This window comes from Falco punctatus (assembly GCF_963210335.1).
Source record: "Falco punctatus genome assembly, chromosome: 1".
NCBI lineage: Eukaryota > Metazoa > Chordata > Aves > Falconiformes > Falconidae > Falco > Falco punctatus.
Genome location: NC_137580.1, coordinates 5,940,579 through 5,961,009, shown reverse-complemented (window position 1 = coordinate 5,961,009; position 20,431 = coordinate 5,940,579). Strand labels below are relative to the sequence as shown.

Here is a 20,431-nt window from a genome sequence, read left to right as displayed (position 1 = left end):
GTAGATCTGAGAGACAGCAGTACTTACTGGCTTTTTCTTAGACAGTTCTTATAGTGAAGAGTATAATGATGGTTGTCTTCCAGTGGCATCTAAATGTGTTGATGCTACTACTTAAATGGTTTTACAGACTTGAGAAATCAACATCCTCACATTCACTAAGCTGTGTATGATTATTGGGTTTGAAGGAACCACTTCATTTCCATGGTTCCCATAGAGGAAGGGTCTGGGGTCTCGGAACAGGATAGAAGCCTTCCAGGATTTGGTGGCCTTACTGGCAGTGAAGACGTGGGATGTCTTGGTTTGTTGGCAGCAGAGGGATAAAGATAACAGGTCTCTGTCATCAAGTCTTTTCTCTTCTGAAGCAGGAGCATTCTCAAGCTGTTTCTCCTGAGGTGTCTTGTACGGGACACCTGAGAAGAACATTTCAGGAATGAGTGTTTCAAAGGAGAGCACCTCTGGCAGCAGCACCACATCATGCTTCTGGGCTTGGGTTTTCTGGTTGCATGGTTATGAGAGGGGAAGGGTTGACCAAATGCTCTCCCGAGGTCCCTTCCAGCCTAAATTATTCAATGGTATTACTGTAAGACCTCGACCTGATGAAAGATTGCTTGGAGGTGGGGCTTCATAATCATCCTTCCATTCCTGTAGGATCTCTTTGCCTAGTCCATGTTGTGGAGTTCACTCGGTGCCAGTCTAAGTGAGAGTGTCACTTCCTGACGAGTACTAGCTCATGCCAGAAAGCTGTCATTCACTAGAGAAATGGTGGTTTACCGAGCAGTAGAATTGTATGATAATCTTCATGGAATGAAAACCAGTGCAATCTGTGTGCGAGTGAATGAAATGTTGTAGCCAGTAAGACGGGCTGAGAATTGTTTTCTAGTAAGTGTCAGGAAATTTTGGAAGACAACACGTCACTGAAAGACTAATCAGCAGACAGAGGGGAAAAAAGGAAATTCTGAGACCAGTATACACATGTACTGGTAAAAACTTACCTGAAGTAACCTTTATAAGCTCTAAGACTAATCAATTTCTCAGTGCTCATTTGCCAAGTGAAATCGGTGAATTGTTAAATTAGTAGGATAAGTGATATCTAGAAAAATAGCTCACAAAGAATATATCAGGCTAAAAACTGGCTTGCATTTCAAACTGTGGATTAATAACAACTGAATGCATGCTGGCACATAATTTAGATTCCAGCCGTGAAGTCTCTGAATTGTGAGCTGGAAATGACAATAATGTATTGCATAAATACAGCTATTGTTTTTGCTGGCACCATGTTGCACGTAGCAGTTATAAGAGCACTGTGCAACATTTAGCAATCCTAAAGGCCAGGGAACAGCCTGAAAATCTTCTTTGCATTATCTGGGCAATTGAAAGTTTGTTCCAAATCAAACTAAAATGCACAGATCAAATTGCTAAAATGGAAAGTTTACGTTGATGGTTTTGAGACTGAAATTACATAAATATTAGGCTGTAGTTTTCCCCTCCAAAGAAACATTTGCATATGTTGCATATTTGGTGTCAAGGACAAATTGAAAAGGAATCAAAATGTATCATGGAAATGAACAATTGCTGAACCCATGCAACTTCATTTCTCTCCTCCAGTGATATTATCGTGCACCTTCTTACCAAATCACAGCTTTTAAAAATTAAATAAATGTATGCTGGGTGTGTTTTTTTTTGGGGGGGCGGGGGTGGGGTGTTGATTTTTTTTTAGATCTGGGATCAAAAAAAGCTGCTGCTGAGCTTTATAGCAAATTTCAATCTAAACACCACAAACTCTCTTTTAAATCTAGCTTTTGTAGGTGTAATTCTCTGTTAAGGCTAATGCGATTTCATTTTAGATTTGAGACATATGTGGAGGCTAGAATAAATAAGTACTCTTTTGTTAGAAATAGATATTTTGCCATATTTTTCTTAGATTTTAAATCACACAAAATAACAAGGAGGATTAAAATTCACTTTTTCGCAGAAAGCTTTTCTATGGATAAGCTTTTTCATATTTATGTGAACATAAAATGAGCTCTAAAAAAATTGTGTTTAGGTTTTATTCATCCATATTCTAAGGCTGATGAAGTGGCTTAGAAGTAAATCTGATGTGCTTGTTTCAGGGAAAACAGAGACAAGGAGGAGCAGTAGCTCTGTTCCCTAAGTAGAGATTAAAAACAAGATTAGCTGAGTAGGTGTTGTCCGTCCTACTTGAAAAGTTTCTATTGATTTCTGAGGGAGCTCATGCTGACTTTTTTCAAAGGAAAACAACACATGTTACAGGAATAGTGCTTCAATTCCCATGAAGAATATTAGGAGCTTAGCGACTCAAAACACAGAAGCTTTGAGCAGTCACACTGTGAGCCCAGATTTGCACAGCATTTGGGTTGCTGGAGCCATTTTTTTTACCAAGAAACTTTGACCTAAATGGGTTCAACCCACATAAAGAAAAGTCATTTGATTCGCATGGTTTGTAAGTCAGACTGTAGGCTCAGGACATGTACTTGTACTGCTCCCAGCTCTTGGACTAGGTAGGTTCCTCTGTATGGCCTATGATGCACGGGAAGAGTTAGATATCTGAGAAGTGTATTCAGAAAAGGTCATGCATGAAGTCAGGAGTCTCTTAAGCAGTAGAAGGAAAAGCCAAGAGGAAAGTTTTTGCTTGTGGTCCATCTTTCAAAGAGAGTGGAAACCAAATTCCAGGCTAAAGAGATGCAAATTACATTGCAGCTGACAACCCTTCTTTGGAGTTAATCACTGCAGCTGAGATGGTCTTTCTCAACATCCATATCAAAATACTGGGAGGGAGGTTCATGCTGGTCAGCAGGGTGCTCACTAGGGTTGTGACAGATCCTGGCTAAATTTCTCCTTGATTATTGGACGTGAACCCATTTCCCAAGAAATATGATGCCCCATTCTTGTACTCCACTCTCCCAATTTACCCTGGTGAAGCAGTTCTCCTTTATAGCAGATGTAAAAGAAAGAGATTAGTTGGTTTAGCCTTTTTTTGGGATACTGGCTTGATGCCATGTCCTAGCCTTTGCTTCCACTGACTGCATAAATCAGAACAGCTTCCCCAGTACAGACCGAGCACAAAGGACCCAGTCACTCGCCTAAGGATTCATGATAGCTTGGCAGAAACCAGGGAATTTTACCTTGATTCTGGAGAGAGCCTGAGATATTCCACATTGTTACAGAGAAGAAGTAATCAAGGCCTTCTCATTAACTAAGACTTCTTCCAGACAGAAATGTGAATTGCGGGTCTTACTGCAAACTATGCTCCCTACTTGTCCTCATGACACCTACCTGGCATCTTAAAATATCCTCCTAGATGGCATCTTAGAACAACCAAACATCTACTCAAGGAAAAGCCGTTCATACCATAATAGTTGTGCTCATGATTTTTTATAAGTGCAGGGATCTAGCAGCTTTTTGTTTGTTACCTTATTAGACTCCCAGAATCCAATGTAAATCCTGTTTTGGTGTCTTTTTCCTCTGCTTCATTATGAGTTGTTTAAATTCTTTGAGGTCAGGATAACTATGGTAAGGACAATGTTTTTTGAATATATCTGAAACACACAGATTTCCAGAATTGGATATTCTTCCACCAAATGTTGAGTGTCAAAGGTAGTCACATGATTGGCTGTCCGTGTGGCTATAAGCAATTGCAAAATGGGGATCTTTGCCTAAAAAGACATCAAGAATTCAGCTTTCCGTTAGGATTTATGCTGTTCCTAACTGAACTGAAAAAGCCTTGAGAGTAGAGCTTTCCATTTCATTGGGCAGAGAAGGAGGAAAAGGAGAAGGAATACATTGTTTTGACAGTTTTGGTTTTGTTTGCTTGTGAAGACCCTAGTTAATATTTTTAGTAATCAGCCTGAGCTTTGGAGATAAGCTCAGCAGATGTGACTATCTCATAAAAGTAATTTTAATCCGTACAAATGTAGTAAACCAGAAACTTTAACATTTTGTATTGTGAAATTCTGGTGACAATGCAGTTGTCAGTCATTTAGTTACCAGAAATGAATAATTTGTTACCAGAAAGGGGTGAATGGGTTAGAATTAATCCTATCAAATCACATGTGCAAATTTATTGACTACCTTGCGGTTCCTAGTGTCAACTAATTACATTGCAAATGCCACAGTGCCTTTATCCAGAGGCATACCTGGCTTTCTGTGTGTTGTTATCGATGGTCAATAGGGTTCTCTCTCATTTGCAGATGCTGATAGATAAGAATACAAAAGCATAGTAAGCACAATTTTTTGTACCCATTTGGATATTTAGCATGAGTAAATGCAATCTCCTGTGACCATTCCAAAACTGTTAAACTTCCTTAGCTTGCCAGTGTGATTCCTGGCCAAACTTAAAGCAAATTAGTTAGTTACACTTGAATACTCGAATGAATGACTAATAAACACATCTGGATGTATTTACCTTTCAGTAACTGCTGATTTGTTTCCCTCAGGTATAAAACAATATTTTTTGGGGTTTCTAACCGAATCGTTGAGGCATGAGAGTAAGGTACCCAACTATAAACTTCACCCACACTTAATTCAGTGATCTTCTAAATTGCTATGTCCAGGGAAGGATTAATGGAGCAGTCTATCTGCTGCTTAGGAATCTCTCAAGAACACTTTGAGATTGTTATACTGTTGCTTTAGTTAATAATAGGAGTATGAACTTACTCAATGGGAGTATTGATTTCCAGATAATTTACAGGTGGAACTTGCATCATTATGAGTGTATTTATATGAAACATGAGAAACATTCAGAGAAGCCGTCTGGAATTAACAGCCAATACACTGTTGGGAATGCAATTGCTTCAGCTCAAATCTATGAGGTTTAAGTATTTTGTAAGTGATACAACGTTTCTGACGAGGCACTCTCCTCCAGCAGCGTGTTGTGGCAGGAGGGCTCCTTAGATGCTGCCTCTGTTCATCAGAGAGAAAGCTACTTCTTTATGTGCGCTACTCATTTGTCCTCTAGGCCATATACACACACACTTCATCCACAAGAAATGATTCGTGAATCCGAGCACTTGCAGCTCTGGAAATCAGGGGACTGAGCTTACTGGTGTATTCTAGTTTAGCCTTGTTTACTAAATACATCATCACACCAGGCTATGGCTTAAACATTGATTCTTCACAGTTCAGAAAGCACTCTCAGCTTTTCTGTGACATTTGGACAAAGCCTGGATGGCTGAAATTTATGGAGTCGTGCAGCAAAACTGTGATTGATCAAATAGTATTAATCTGACAGAGTGGAGGCAGAGAACAAAGGACACATGATAAATAATAGAGACGGTGCCTATATTGTAAAGCGTGCTGGGAATTGAGTTGTAAATGCAAATCCCTGTCTCCCTCTGCATGCAACAGCAAAAGCAACCAGTAATTGGAATTATCTGATAAATGTTACTAAACTGAAGAAATGTTTCAGCTTTTAGTGCCAAAGCGTCCTGGAGCACATTCTCTTCGGGCTTACTCAGCCTTAAACAGGTCAATAACCTTTAATGCAATCCATCGGGGAAATAGAAATGTCAGAACTATAAAGTAGCCTGTATCCATTTCAGTCCCTTCCAAATAACCAGTTTGACCTATGGATCTAAATACTGAAAATAAATAGGAGTCTTGAGCCACTGAGATGCCAACCATCTCCCCTCTGTTTAGACTTCAACAAAAAACTGGTTTTTTGACCATTTTGGTAAGGATCCCAGCTATCATTCAATAGCAATGAGTGACCATTTTTCATTATTATTACTCTTTAAACATTGCAGGACTGCTGTAGTGTCCTCAGAGTCAGTGACACATAAGTCATTTGGCTGACATTTTAATAAACATCTGCTTTTTTCAGAGCAAGCCACAACAGTCATCTTTGTTAGGGTTTCCTGGTGTTCTAATGTCATCTCCATGGATATTGCAGCCTGTTCCTGCAGAAACAAAACAAAAATATAAAACCAACCAGCTCGTCCAGAACTCAGAGTGGGATGCAAAGACCTTGAGAGCTTTCATACCTCTCCATTCATGCTTCTTGCCCGCAGCTCAGCTTTGGTAAGGGTTCACAAGAGGCTAGCATTTGCTTCCTCAGGTGGTGATGTCTTCCTGATGTAGAGCAAGGTTTCTGGACTTCCCAGCAGGGGAAAACTGTAGGTGATCGGATCAGGTGGGAAGGGTAACATTTTTCCTCACAACAATTGCTCAATTTCCGATACCCCGAGGGGCTGAAAATGGGTGCCTCAGGAAAAGGGCTTGGTTTATTGTTGCTATATTATGACATAGATATTAACTTGCTTTTAGAATTTAAACTAGTGCAATGCTCTTGCCCTAAAAATGCACATATTTTTAACAGTGTGGGATGACCGGAGTAATGTTGTTCGAGGTGGTGCGAGAGAGAGACTGCTTTCTCATAAATTGCCAGCTTAAGTAAATAGTGAGTGTGCCAGACGACCAAACCTGTAAAAATAGTTTTGTTTCACTGCTGCTTAATCCATACTAGCCAGGAAATATTGAAAGGGTATGGTAGTAAGAGCTGTGTGATACTGTGGAAATATGCTGTTACGACTTAGAGTTCCTGTCAGAGAAACTGAAAATTTTTTCTGAGGTCACAAGGTGAGAAACTTTAGAAAGTGAGAAGCTCTCTTATTTATGAAGGTATTTGGGCTCACATTAAATGTTTTCATCTGATAACAAGTATCATTAAATAACTGGGTTTGGAAACCTCAGCATATTATATTATATTTTTTTGTGTGTGTTAAAGTGCAGTTGGAAAACCTAAGCGGACTATTTAATCACTGAACATGTGCTCTCGGAAGTGTGAATTTATGTCATCTTTGCTCATATCAGAAGTTATGGAGGGCAGGAGTAACAGCAACATAGTGTCTGGACTAAGCAATCTCAAAATATAATGCAGTCACATAGCGTGCCTTGAAAGTTGTAAATAATCTCCTACATGCATATACAGAGCATAAACTAAACACGATTTATCATGTGAAAGTTCCTAGTTTTGGACTACCCCTGACCCTGATCACTTCATCACAGAATGTCCTGCAGTTGTCTACCTACAGCAGACGAGATACTGAACCTGTTTTCCAAGGTTCAGTGTGATCCTGAAGGAGGTCTCAAGTGTTTCTAGGTGGTTTTAATTTTTTAATTTATGTTAATTTTTAGGATATACCACTTGGCAGCTGCCTCATACAGCTGGGTGTACCAAGTGAGTCACCAGCTCTACAAGAGTACCTTGGAGCTGTGCTGGATTTTACGGCAGATACGGTGAGAAATAGAAATGGACCAAATCACTTCAGGCAGCTGGGAGGTTACATACTTCAGGAAAAGGGGAATCTTTTCACAAAACACAAAAACAAAAAACCCAACACAAAACCAGAAAGAAGGCAGGGCCCCAGATTATCCTGAGAGTAATTACAAACTAATAGTGTCTAGGACTTATAGGTAACTTTTTGGCAGTGGATTGTGGGTTGAAATGTTCCTGAGAGAGAGGTCAGAGACTTTATTTGCATGTTTTGAGACAGAGAAGCTGGGACGGTGGACAGTGGGTGATTTGCACCCATCCAAGGGAGCTCACAGTGCCTGTGCAGTCTCACTGCCATTCAAATGCTGCACTTAATTTCTAGGGCAATGTCTCACTCAAGAGACAGGTAAGGGTGGCTCAGGGCCAATAAAATACAAACAACTGAACAAATGACACTGCTGCGCTTAGAGGAAAATTAATGATGGTGTATTAATTGCTACTTTGGCAAAAGTTTAATCTTGAACTCTCCTCTTACTCCCACCACTGCTCTGAGCGTGCTTTCTCTGCCTCGTCACATCATGTCTATGTTGAACTCTTGAGCTCTGCTTTGTACGTTGCAGCAGTTGATTTTAAGACTCCCGTCCATCTCCTAGGAATGCCATCACTCATCCCTATCTCCCCACATGACAAATGACGAGGTTGCCGTGAAAGCTTCCATACCTTCAGTGCCCCTCGAGCTCTGGCAGCTTTCTGTGATATCCAGCAAGACCTAAAGAAAGGCAGCCACGTAACGGTAGTAATGTTGCTCCAACAAAAAGCTGTTGCCCAGTCTGATGCACAGGGCTCTGCCTCCCAAGGGTTTTCTTTCTCACCGGTTCCTCTTCCAGGCAGAAGAAACTGAAGGCCTGTCTGCTTTTTACTTGAGCCAGGCAGCCTAATGCTCCTCTAATGCCTGCGGTCCCAGAAGGCGGCTCGCTTCTTAGAGAGGTTGTTGTGCTCTCAGGAAGGGTGGAAATGAACTGGATAATGCTTGCATTTGTTTTCTTGAAAGCATTTTTGGCTCCAAAATCCTCCCGGGCAGGACAAATGCTAAATGTCAGGGAAGTTTGTAATCAGTGATGTTCAATGACTGCATGTTCAAACCAGTTGTAAATCCAGTCTAGGCAATAAAGGAGGAGAGGGGGGAAGCATGTATATGGTATAGATATGGACTTTCCCAAGAGCAAGGGCTGATCCCAGGCTGACTGGATGGCAGAAACACACCCTGGCTGGCCCTGACCACCTGGAGTAGGATTAGGATGGATGTATATGTAGCTTCTTCTGCCTGCCGTGTCTAGATCTTTCCATGTGGGAGTTAAAACAACACAGGGCAGGGAGATGAAAGGGGATCCACCAAATGACAAAGCAGTGAAGTCATCTGGACTTGGGCAACCTAGCACCACGCTGCTGGAAGGAGCTGTAACGACATATATTCGGTTTGGCACAAAGGTGATAAAGCTCCATTTTCACCTGTCTGAGCCATTTTAAGCCATCTTTCTGAGAGCTAAGTTTCATTTTGTGCATTGTCACTGGTAGTACAGAAAGACAAATCTTTAAAAGGCAGTGTCAGCAGGCACGGGCTGTGTCCATGCTCCTGGAGGAGAGCTAGCAGAGGAGACACAGAGCAGCTCTTGCAGTGTCTGCTGATCAAACAGAAAACAGAAACATCATCAATCTAACCTCCAATTCTTGGAGGAAATCAGAAACCTCTGCTATAAAGATGGCTTTAAAACAGTTTGGGACAGAGGAAAGGTACTGATGGGAAACAAAAATAGCTGGATAAGCTAGCACTACCTGCCATCCTCGCCTCAGCTTTAATTTCTGCCTTACAGTGTAAATGCAGTTAACAGCTTAGAACAGGTAAACTATTGCAAAACCAGTATTCCTGAACCCTCACCACAGCCTGAGGAGTGGTTCAACTCCGTTGCATGCCTGCTTTTTAGCCAGGAATGTCTACACCATTAGTGTTTTAGAAGAAAAATAATTGGCAGTACTTATCACCATTCACCATTTGTTGAGCTATTACTATGTCTTCAGCCAGGAAGCACAAAAATACTGTATAACCGAGTGTCCACGTGGCATGAAGTTAGAATAATTGGAGCAAACAGCTTGCGAACTGACTCTGCACTGAAAAAATGTTTTCCTAGGCTATTCAGCAAGGGTTCATGAATAACAAAAAGATTTCCTTCATCTAAGCACCCTGAAATTACTTTCTGATGCAGAACTAGCATACTTTTCAGATAATTTCTATGTAATAAATTAACCAATAGTTCTGCTTCTCTGCATATAAAGACTATCAGACCCCTTGCAGATCCAGAGTAACATCAGGGAGTGATAATCTAATCAATGCACATAACCTGCTTACATTGTAGTTATTATAGTCAGGATGTAGTGTTTGAAGTTGATAGAGAGAAGTCTGGGAAAATACAGTTCTGAAGTAGTTTGTCAGTCTGGAGAAACTCGTCCTTCTGCCCATCAGCTCTCTGAAAACATTGCATTTTACTAATCTGTCCAAATTAAGGTACTTCCTCCTTTTTGTAAGTGCTCCTCTAGTTATACATGCACTTTGTCAAGTGAAAAACTGAGCAGTACTGAGCCAACAGGATCATCCCTTGCCTGACTTCTCAGTATGTCAGTGATTCCACCCACATCTCCTCAGATAGGCCTGAACACAAAGAACCTGAGCTAGCAGGAGATTTTAGATCAGACTTTATGTATAGCTGGTTCCCAAGACAAAAAGAGCATTTTTGACCTGTGCTCTTAAAGGTGTTAATGTGATGTAATTCCAGCTGTCCTGAGACAGAGTTTAAGAAGGTGAAAAAAACCTTTCAGTGGCTCAATTCCAAACTGAACTGCAGTAAAGTAGGGCTATATTAAGATACAAACGGTTCACGGTGAATCTGCTCTGACATAGAAAATTGAAACCAACTGCAAGACCATGTGAAAATTTCTGGTTAATATAATTCATAAAGATTTGAGTTTTTTCATTGCATTCTTTAAAAAATATTGACATTTTGAAAGACATCCTCATTTCTACAACACTTAGTTATCCCCATTAATGTGTTTTAATGCAGCATGTCTTAGCTACATACTGATGGATCAGTGATGAACTTTAAATTTAGTAACGAATCTGGCAAAATAACAGCATTCCTGGAAGTCAAACGACTTTGATTTTTTTTTTTTCCCCAAACTTCGTCACAAACAACTGTGTTACCATCTGCAGTCTCAATATAGTTAAAACAGACCTCTGAGGACTGATGGCAAAAGTGAATTTGGGCTGGTTTGAAGCTGAGCTTTTAATTTTGTAGATTATTCTTTCAAGCAAATTTCAAAGTTTACGGAATAATCTGGAAATTATCAAAGCAATGGCAAGCAAATGTGCTATATTTAAGGACTGGACAAAACACACTTATGTTTCATTTTTCTAAAACACCACAACATTTTCATCAAAAATTAATCTAAACATGGCAAATTAATGAACTTCTTTTTTTAAATGTCACTGTTAGAACCCTGTGTTTCTTAATCATTCCTCAGCATTAGCAATGTTACTTTTTTGCGACTGGCAGGAAGCATATTGCATTCAACGTTTTCCCTTTGCAGCACACGGATTCTTGCAGGCTTGACGTTGTGGCTTTCACTCTTTGCTGCAGTTTTTGAGGTGTGCCTTCCATGAGACTAGGTAGAAATGCAGAACAAATCTTCTGAATGGAAAAACTGGGCTGACAAGTTTGACATTTCTGTGGTTTATATTACCTGTTAGTAAAAACAAACAAGCAAACCCCAACCACATTAGTCAGGGAGAGAGAATAATTTATGCATAAGTCTTCAATCTTCCAGCATGTTTAATTGCCCATGTTTGGTTCTTCGCTTCTCATTTTCCTAGATTGAAAAAGCACATGTTAATAGTCTCTACTAAATACGACTATAAATCCTTCTAATCATTTTGCATTTATTGTAACGACAACAACTATTTATGAATTATTATTCCTTGGTAGAAATAAGGAAACTTTTCATTATTCTTTTGTATCGATCCCCTTATGGTACGTGTTTCAGTATATCATTGCAGAATTGTACATAGAAGGACACCAAAGCCAAACACGGGTTCTAAAGGATGGATAGCCACGAGCATGGGTACATTGCTGTGTAACACACATGCAGTCAAAGCACGCTAGCTGGCACATTAGAAGTAATGCTTTTAACCCTCATTTCTTACATCTTGTTTGTAATGATCTGAAGGCTGTGCTCCTGGAAGTAAGTAGATGTCTTGTTTTTGGAAGAGGGAAGGTTGCCAAATGATTAATAAAGGAATGACTGTAATACCACAGCAATGTTAATTTCTTTCAGATGCTAGAAGTCAACATCTGAAAGACAAACACTGCAAGTATACAACCTGCAGCTCAGAAAACATATTCGTAACAAATATCCTTCTAACCCATACCAAATGATAGCAAATCAATACTTTGTGATGTTAACATATAGTTTAAGATCTCAGAAATCATCCTAGTTTACTATAGGAAATGCCCAATGTTTTCACATATGAAAGCTGAATTAGACACAGTGCCATTTGATACCTGGGGTCATTCAGATACGGGAGATGTTTTTCTGTTTTTGAGAGCAGTGAAGTACAAATGCCTTCTGTATTTATTTATATACGTTCTGTATTTATTTACAGTGCTTTCTGGTGTTCATATATAGTTTGTTTCTGCCTGTCTAACTCTCTAATGGACTTCAAATACAGTCAGCTAGGCGTTCCTCTGAAAAATAAGTGAGGGTAGGACTTTAAGCCTTTATACAAAAAAAATTATGATGTGTATGACTAGAAAATGAAAGGGGTTTTTGTGTTATAGAAAGTATGGCTTTTCTTAGATAACCAGGCACATAAGCTAATCTTATAAAATTATGTAATAGTGGAAATTAGTTAAAGATGATAGCTGTGGAACAGACTGTCACTGTGGGGATAAAATAGGCTCCTGTCCCTACCACCTATTGTGCTCAGTTCAGGATCGGGCACAATGGAAAATGGCATCTGAGAACAGAACATTGTGGAATTGCACAAGTAAAAGAAAGGGGGAAAACCAAAATCCCCTGACAAGCTGATGAGGAAGCCTAAGGGTGAATGAGGACGATTTGCAATGAGATGGCAGGGCTCCCACCTCACTGGGCAGGAATAACTCCTCCGTGTCAGATGTCCCCAGCAGTTGATCCTTGCCGTGAGAGAAGGAGCCTGTCACTCTCACCTGCAATGATGGATTTCGGTGGTGAGGTCCATGTAGATGTTCAGGGCCACTGTCACTGGGGTAGGTAGAGGGAACCACACAGTCCTGTTAAGTCTCTACATTAGGCACGTGCTCACCGAGAAACTGCCAGCTGACAGTTGTCTGGGGCAGTCTTTCTTTCTTTCTTTTTTCCCCAAACCTTCCCCTAGAGACTTATTGCTGGTTTTGATGGTTGTCAGTGTCCTCTTTAGGTGTCAGTCATCCCCCTGACCTGTGAGGCTCCGCTCACACCTGCCTTGCTGTGCACCCTGGGGACATGGGGTGCTGCCCCCATGGGGTCCCCCTTCTCTCCCCCATTGCATGGCAGCTTGCTGGCAGCATCCCCTCCACTTTGTCCCTGCCTGGCTGCTACTGCAGCACCTTCTTCTCCTTGGTCTGACTCCAGCTCTGCTTCCTTGAGTGCATGCTCACTCTCTCACATTTTTAAATGACAGCGAAGAGCAGGAACAGCTGTAGGAAGTGACTGCCCAGCGGCAGGGATGCCCTGGCAGAAAACCTTGCCCTACACCTTCTGCCTGTTCATTTCTGTGTGCCTGCTTGGGTGACAGCTGTAAGTATCAAGCCCTGGTGCCCAGCAGGAGGTGAGTGTCCTATTGCCATCTCCTACATGGCACCCAGCGGCTGGTCACCTCAGGTAGATCCAGACCATCAGCCAGGGCACTGCCAGCTGGGAACAGAGACTCTTTCCATCCCCGTTCATCAATGAACGTGAGGAAAGGAGGGCCTGGACCAGACCTCCCTTCTGTTGCTCCTGAGGACAACTGTGAATTGAAATTACATGCGGTTTTAGTGTGTTGGTAACAGAACTGTATCACCATGGCAAATAATATAAACATTTCTCCAGACGCGTCAGGTCAAATGGCTCGCCTCAACCAAGTTCAGAGCCTTTTGCAGCTGAAGAAATGCCACGTAAAGCAAATGCCGCACAGAGCAGCTGCCCATGGAGAACATGCCTACAGGCTCCATCCAGGGCCCCTGACCTCCAGGTGGGACAGCGCAGAGGCAGCAGGCAGCTCCAGAAGAGCTTTCCCCAGGGGCAGAGGGAACCTCTTCCCAGTCACCAGAACCTGGAATGGGCTGCCCAGAGAGGCTGTGGAGTCTCCTCTGGAAACATTCAAAACCTGCCTGGGCGTGACTCTGTGCAACGTGCTGTAGGAGACCCTGCTTTAGCAGGGGTTGGACTAGATGGTCTCCAGACGGCCCTTCCAACCCTGACCATTCTGTGATACTGTGATCAGTAGTCATCCCTTGTGGGCACACCAAGCCATGTGGCCTGCATCCCTTCTGAGAGGGTGGCCACAGTTAGGACAGATACCTTAGCAGGGAAGACAGAAATTTATTTTTTATTTACTTTACTGCTAATTCCCAAGCTTATTTCCTGGCTCTTCCCTGATTTCCCCAGTAAAATAGCCTTTTAATTGTACAAAAGATGTGCTGTCTGTGCAGGAAAAGCAGTTCCACCTTGGTGAGGGGGTAATTAATTTTCCCAGGCTCTGGGAGCTTGATTTGTTGTTCGTTCTGGCTTCAGAAGGAACCTGACCTGTCTGCTGCTTTGCCAAGCAGAAAAGATAATTTCTTCTGAAAACTGCCCTTATCATGAAACCCACCTTGAATGCTGATCCAATCTATGTCATGCAATTCTTTTAATGCAGAATTAAAACTGGGAAGTTATCTAAACAGCACCATAATTTGGAGAAACTGCCATGAACTTCTTTTTGCAGAATTATTTACTCTACTGGACAAGTATTTTATGCTATTGCCCACCACATCCCCCAATTCTTACATAAATCATAAGGATAATGTATTTTCACTTTGCCAGAATATTACAATTGCATCCAGCAGCTTTAATTTTGTGGAAACTTTTTTTTTCAACCCAAAGTACTTTTAATTAGATTTAGATTAATTTAGATAGTATAAATATGTTCTAAAAATGTAAGACAGCTGCTCTGTCTCAAATGATAAGCAAATTAAACAGGTCATGTTTTCATTCATCATAGCCAAGGATCAGGTGGCAGGGATAGATTGCAAAGGTACGATGGCTTCTCTTCTAGCAGATGCTGGCAGTGCACTTGAACATCAAAAGGTGCCATTAAACTGCTGAAACTTAAGTGACAGCGCGGAGCTCCTTTGCACAGAAGGGTTGTCTTCCAGCTTTGCTGATAGCAGAAAATGTGCACACCAGCAAGAACGATCTGTTTCTGAGCATTTCTTAGAAGTACGAAAATGGTAGCTGAGCATAATGTATCTGCAACTTCTTGATGGCTTCCCTTATGGAGAATAGAGATTTTGGAGGGGAAAAGGCATGGAGAAGGCGGCAAATTACAGAGGATATAATACCCTGTCGATGACATTTATGACATTTCTATGGGCCTAGAAAACAAGATGTTGGTCCTCATCCTGATTTTGATTCATATCCAGGAGTTTCCATCTGGGACTTTGGTTTAGCCCTTTATGCAGATCTGCCTCCAAACGTCGTTCTGAATCTGGATTCACTGTGTGAGCAGCCCACTCTTCCCATTTACACTAGTAGCTTCAGTTTGGATAGTTACTAGTATTTGAGTCTTCATTCTGATTTTAAAAACATGACTGAGATTTTTTTCAGGTTCTGTCTTCATTGACAAAATAGACTGCAAAAACAAAGACCGTCTTTTCATCATTTTGAACAAGAACATTTGAAGTCTCTAATTCTCCCTCTCCCATTAAAGCTGGAGTGTAGCTCTACCCTTTTTCATATTCCTCCTGACAAAGAAGCTGTAGATCTCATTAACCTGGCTGTGAGCTTGAGATTTCTAAAAAGCAGGTAAGACTGACTTCTTAGGTGCCAGAAAAAAACTATTGTGTAATTGAGTTTCACTTTGTTGGTGCATATCTGTGTAAGGAATCTGTGGCTCTCATGGATGGGCATGTGCTATCCTGCATTTCTTACATGGCTCTAGGTATTTCTAGTCTCCATTTTGTGGTTTCTTAAAAAAAAAAAAATAATCCAAAAAACAACCACCCAAAAACACTTGCTTCCTTCCTTGCCACACATTATGAACAACAGCTCTGACTAATTGAAAAGTTTTTTGTTTCTTAGATGCTGAAGAGAAGATACTATAATGAGAAAAATAACTAAAATAAAATAATTTTACATTTAATTCTGCATGCAGTAAAGTCATAGCTGTCTTCTGGGAACTGAATTTTCTGTTCTGTTAAGGACAACTCCCAAGAAAGTATATAAGTGTATAGATGTCTTTTAATGTACCACCTTTATTCTATAAAACACTTGTAAAAATAAGGACAGTAACTATGACTGTTCAGCATCTTTTTCTATATTACTTCAGTGTTTTCTTCTTTAGGATTTGGAAACAAATTGCATTTCTATAATGCAATCTCCTAACAGTATTCACAGTGGCAAACTTTAGAGATGTACGAAAACTATGTTGTCTTATTGCGGATGGTGTAGAAGGTGATAAGAAGCTTAGAGCAGAAAACAGCTTGGGGGAAAGGAGGATTAACCTCTCTTACTGAGAGTGGAACAGATACCAAGAAATTATATTTTGCCTGAATTGCACTCCTAGTCTGACTGCACTCAAATCTGGGGGAGGATGTTCTGGGGGAGGGTGTGTGGGAGTGAGCTGTAGTTCTTGTATTTTGTACTCTGGCTGCATTTGTGGAGGAGACTCAGTAGCTGATAAGAAGCTGTTTTACTTAAGTAATGTCTTTTTCTTATTGGGAAGAGTCATTTATTTTTAAAAAGGAAAAAAAAGGCAAAAAAAAAAAAAAAAAGATCCTCTTCCCTGCACCTCCATTTCTGGCAGCTTTTCCTTCCTGAGCTGCCCCATCTTTTTTTGGCCTGTTCTTCAGGAACGGCTCCCGGCAGAGCGGTTGGCCTGGGCGAGCCCACGAGCAAATGGCACAGGCAGCCAAGGCTGTTGACCTTGGACAGGACAAAGAAACGCAATCGTCTTTTGTGGGGGATTTTGAGTCTGATCATTTCGGTGCAGTTCCAATCCAAACCTAAACCCAAACATTTCTGAATTGTCTGTGAAAGGCTGCAGTGCCTTAGGGGAAGGGGGACTGGCCTAGAGCTGTGGGTCTTCAGCGGTGAAGGAGGTTGCACGGTGGGATCTCCTCAACTGGCAGAGCCTGTGACCACAGGCCCCTGGGAAGCAGGGTTCCCTGTGAATTGGGGTTTTGTTCCCCTGGAAGACCACCTCTGGGTGAGCTGGTTGGAAGCTGCAAGCCAGAGCTCCTGCAGAATGGTGCACAGTGCCAGGGTGCTGGGAGAGGAGCTCCCCGAGAGCATGCGGGGTGGGCAAGCAGGGAGCCGATCAGGTTTCCAACGGACCTCTGATTTCCAGGTAAGCAGCATCAGGAGTTCCATGGCACCGAGAGCATCTCTGCCAGGGTCAGTCTGATAGGTAAACTCCTGAAAAAATTCAGCGGCTCTGAGCTGACACTTTGACTCAGGATTGCAATGCAGAAGGGACAGTTTCAGGCAATTTAGTTGAATTTCCCCAAGCATCCCACCCAGGACACTGCAGGTTCATCAACCGCTAATTAATCCAGTAAAGCGGTGCGGGCCTGAACTGGGAGTAGCCAGGTTTCTTTGAGCACGAGCAAAGGTGTAACTTACCACTGAGAGAGTGTCTCCAGTACCAGGATGAAGCACCAAGGGCGAGCACCCCACAGACTGGAAATCTCCTTCCCGTAGCAGCTTCCCGAGCGCTGCAGCCCTCCTCTGCCCGGGCAGCAGGCCAAGCTCTCTGCATGGGTGACTTGGAGAGCACAACCCCCTTGAGGCTTAGAAATCCTAGTCTGAACTCTGCCTCTCTCCAGGGAAACTGCTGTACGTTTTGGATCTGTGTCCCAGCACGATTTCGTTTTCCTCAGCAGAAAACCGAGGGGTATAGCTAACAGGGAAATTAGGCTTTTAAACTTGGCTTCTTTACCTAGCACAGCAGTTGTACTGATGATGTCTGAGAGACTGGTCTTGGTGTTCAACCACAAACCTCGCCATTGCCAACGTGTCTTGTCCTTGCTTTGGGAAGAGCCAGTGTTCTCCCTTTGCTTCTACTCAGAACTTTCTTACCCCTCCGTGGCACAACTCCGGTTGCCCTACTAGCTGTTTTAGAAAACATCACTTCAAATAAAATCTCCAAGGCTTAATTTAGACAAGAATATTTAAACTTTTCCATAGACATGAAGTCACCAGTTGGCACTAATCTGTGTTTATAGAAATAAAATCTGCCAGTTATTATTTGCTTCTCTGTTGGTTAAGCTCCTTTAACCCATGCTGCCGTCCACACCAGCCTCCGTTCAGTGGCTGGCAGCCTGACAGCTGGTGAACTTCTAGGTCGCTTGGTATTTCAGTGGTCGAACAACTTCCACAACTGAAGAGCTTAAAAATTATCAAAATCAGACCTGAACGATACTTATTGTGCTTGGCTTTTAGATTAATCATCTCTGGCTATGTGTGAATCCCTCTCCTGTAGGAATCTTTTTCCTCAGCCCCTCAATTTAATGAGAGCAATGGCTGGAATTTAAAGTAAACAATACAGAATAATTGTAGGAAGCAAAGTTTGAGTTCATGAGAATTGCTTGTATCAGGAAAATTACTTGGAAGTGATATTGAATCAGTCAGCAAAGAGAATGACGCCTTGGGCCCTTTCACCCATCGGTACAAATTACGTTTCAGATACTTGAGCAGATGCAATGATCTATTCACAAAGGAACTCTAGATCAATAATTAAGTATGGAAAATATCTGGAAGATATTTCTAAGAACTGGCAGTCAGACTCTATTGGTTTGTGATACCTAAACAGAAATGGTGGAGAGAAATTAAGATTACGATGCAAATGATTTTGTATTTTTCACATTGTAATAGATTTCTAGATATTTGTGACAGTGAAACTGGGAGGAATAATTTTTTTAAAAAAGTATTATTGAAAGGTGATCAAAATCTAATATTCCAAACCACTGTTCCAAAAGAAGATGGTAATTGTGAAAACTGACCCCTCAAAAAAATTATTGTATACAAAGAATCTACCTTGAATGGGTGTCTTAGATTGCATATTATTTCTGTCACTTTCAGGAACATCAAAACCAGCGTGCTTTTTTAAGCAGTGTCCAAAGGAGACTGAAAGGACTTTATTGTTAATGTTTGTGGTGTAAGTGTTTCTATGCATTAAATGGCAGCCTATGTTGTTTATATTGGATTAAGATCCAAGGCAGCTCTTGAAGCTGTTTTGTCAGGTGTTAAACTGCACGTAAAGACACCACATTACTGAATATTGCTATTGTGCCATAAATTATCAGATTATTAGAAGAGGACAATACACTATTATTGTAAAGAAGAGCTATAATGCATCTACAGTTACCAATAGCGTGACAGTCACAAAATTAAAACCTGAGTATCTTTATCTTGTCTGGCCCTGCAGTGTGAGTTTACCTCAAATGGATTTTCTGCCCTGTGAGTTGTTGAGGTGTGCAAGTATTTACAGTCGAATGGATCTGAGGCTGAGCACATGGCCTGATGCAAGACCTCGGAGGTCAGAAGAAAAGCCATCATTTTTCTTCCACTAGGTTTTGGGGACATAGATATTTATAGGTGTGAAGGATCATAAGATTTTTGCACTATAATCTTGTAGTTTTCTAGAGGTATACAGAGTGGTGGCTTAGTTTCAAATGTAAATCCGAACACATAAACAAACATTAAGACTGCAATTTCTAACCCATAGAATCAGTATGAGATGAGGCACCCAGGATGGATATTTCAAAGCAGATGAAAACTCTTGATCCATATTTAGCTAAGGTTTATTTGCAGGCTGCAGCTGAACTGGTTAACAGCTGATGCAAACTGCTATGAGTGAGCAAAGGGCCTGCCCTCCCCATACCTCTACTGAAATATAGAAAAACTCATAGAAAATACTGCTTCATATTTTGAAGAAATTATCTTGTAGCCTTCAGAGACTTTTTGTTTTGAGTTTGTTTATATGCCTAACCCTCAAAGGCAAATAAAGCTAAGCAAATGAGAATATTTATAATTTTCTTCTGCAATTGATACATGGTATTTTTGGTTCTGTTGTCCTGGAAACCTAAGTCATGGCTTACATTCCCAATATCATGTAAGAGACTCTTTAGATGATTGCATTTTTACTGGCTCAAAGTGCATGGGTATTTCAAAGCAGCAACATACAGCTGCAATCTCTATAATCACCCAGCAGTACATAACCCAAAGGAATGATGTCCAGAATGAAGATATATTTTTTGAATCATAATAATACTGAACTTTCCACATGTCATTCTAATCTCTTGGGAAACATTTAAATTTAGATTAACATTCAACCCAGTCAGCATAATTGGCCTTGCCTACCCTTTGGCAACAGAATTTTGGATCTCTGTAAAATCTATTCCTTGTAGTTCTGGTCTTTCCCTTCTCTGACACCAGGTATGGTATAGGTTTGGACTGCACAAGCGTACAGCGCATTTAAGAAATTTTCCTTCTTGTTTTGCCTTGCCAGAGGTGGTAGTATTATTGTTCTTAGCTTCATTGTACTGAATTGCTAATAATGGGAGGAACTTTATGTTTCATTGTACTGAATTGCTAATAATGGGAGGAACTTTATGTTCAGGCAAAGAAAAGTTCTCTAAATCTGACTATCAAAAGCACATAATTCTAATAGATGTTCCAGCACCACCATTGGGCTGTATTCATTCCTGTTTGCAAGATGTTTTGTTTTGTTTTCCAGGATTTCACAAGGTTTTGATTACCCGACATGGAACAATTTTGAACATCTTTTTTATTAGTATTGTTTAAATTGTGATATGCATTATAATTGACTCAGCTATCTGGGTCTGAGCATGAAAGTGAAACATCTAAGTAACATCTTAGCTCCTACTA

At 41.1% G+C, this 20,431-nt stretch overlaps 1 long non-coding RNA gene across 1 annotated transcript; it reads right to left on the bottom strand.

Moving 5' to 3' along the window:
• Positions 1-1,693: 1,693 nt before the first annotated feature.
• On the bottom strand, positions 1,694-20,101 carry LOC308058274. Its single transcript, XR_013925759.1, has 2 exons — positions 17,165-20,101; positions 1,694-16,957 (listed from the first exon to the last, which is right to left on the bottom strand). It is a non-coding gene; the product is annotated as an uncharacterized lncRNA (long non-coding RNA).
• Between the last annotated feature and the right edge of the window lie 330 nt (positions 20,102-20,431).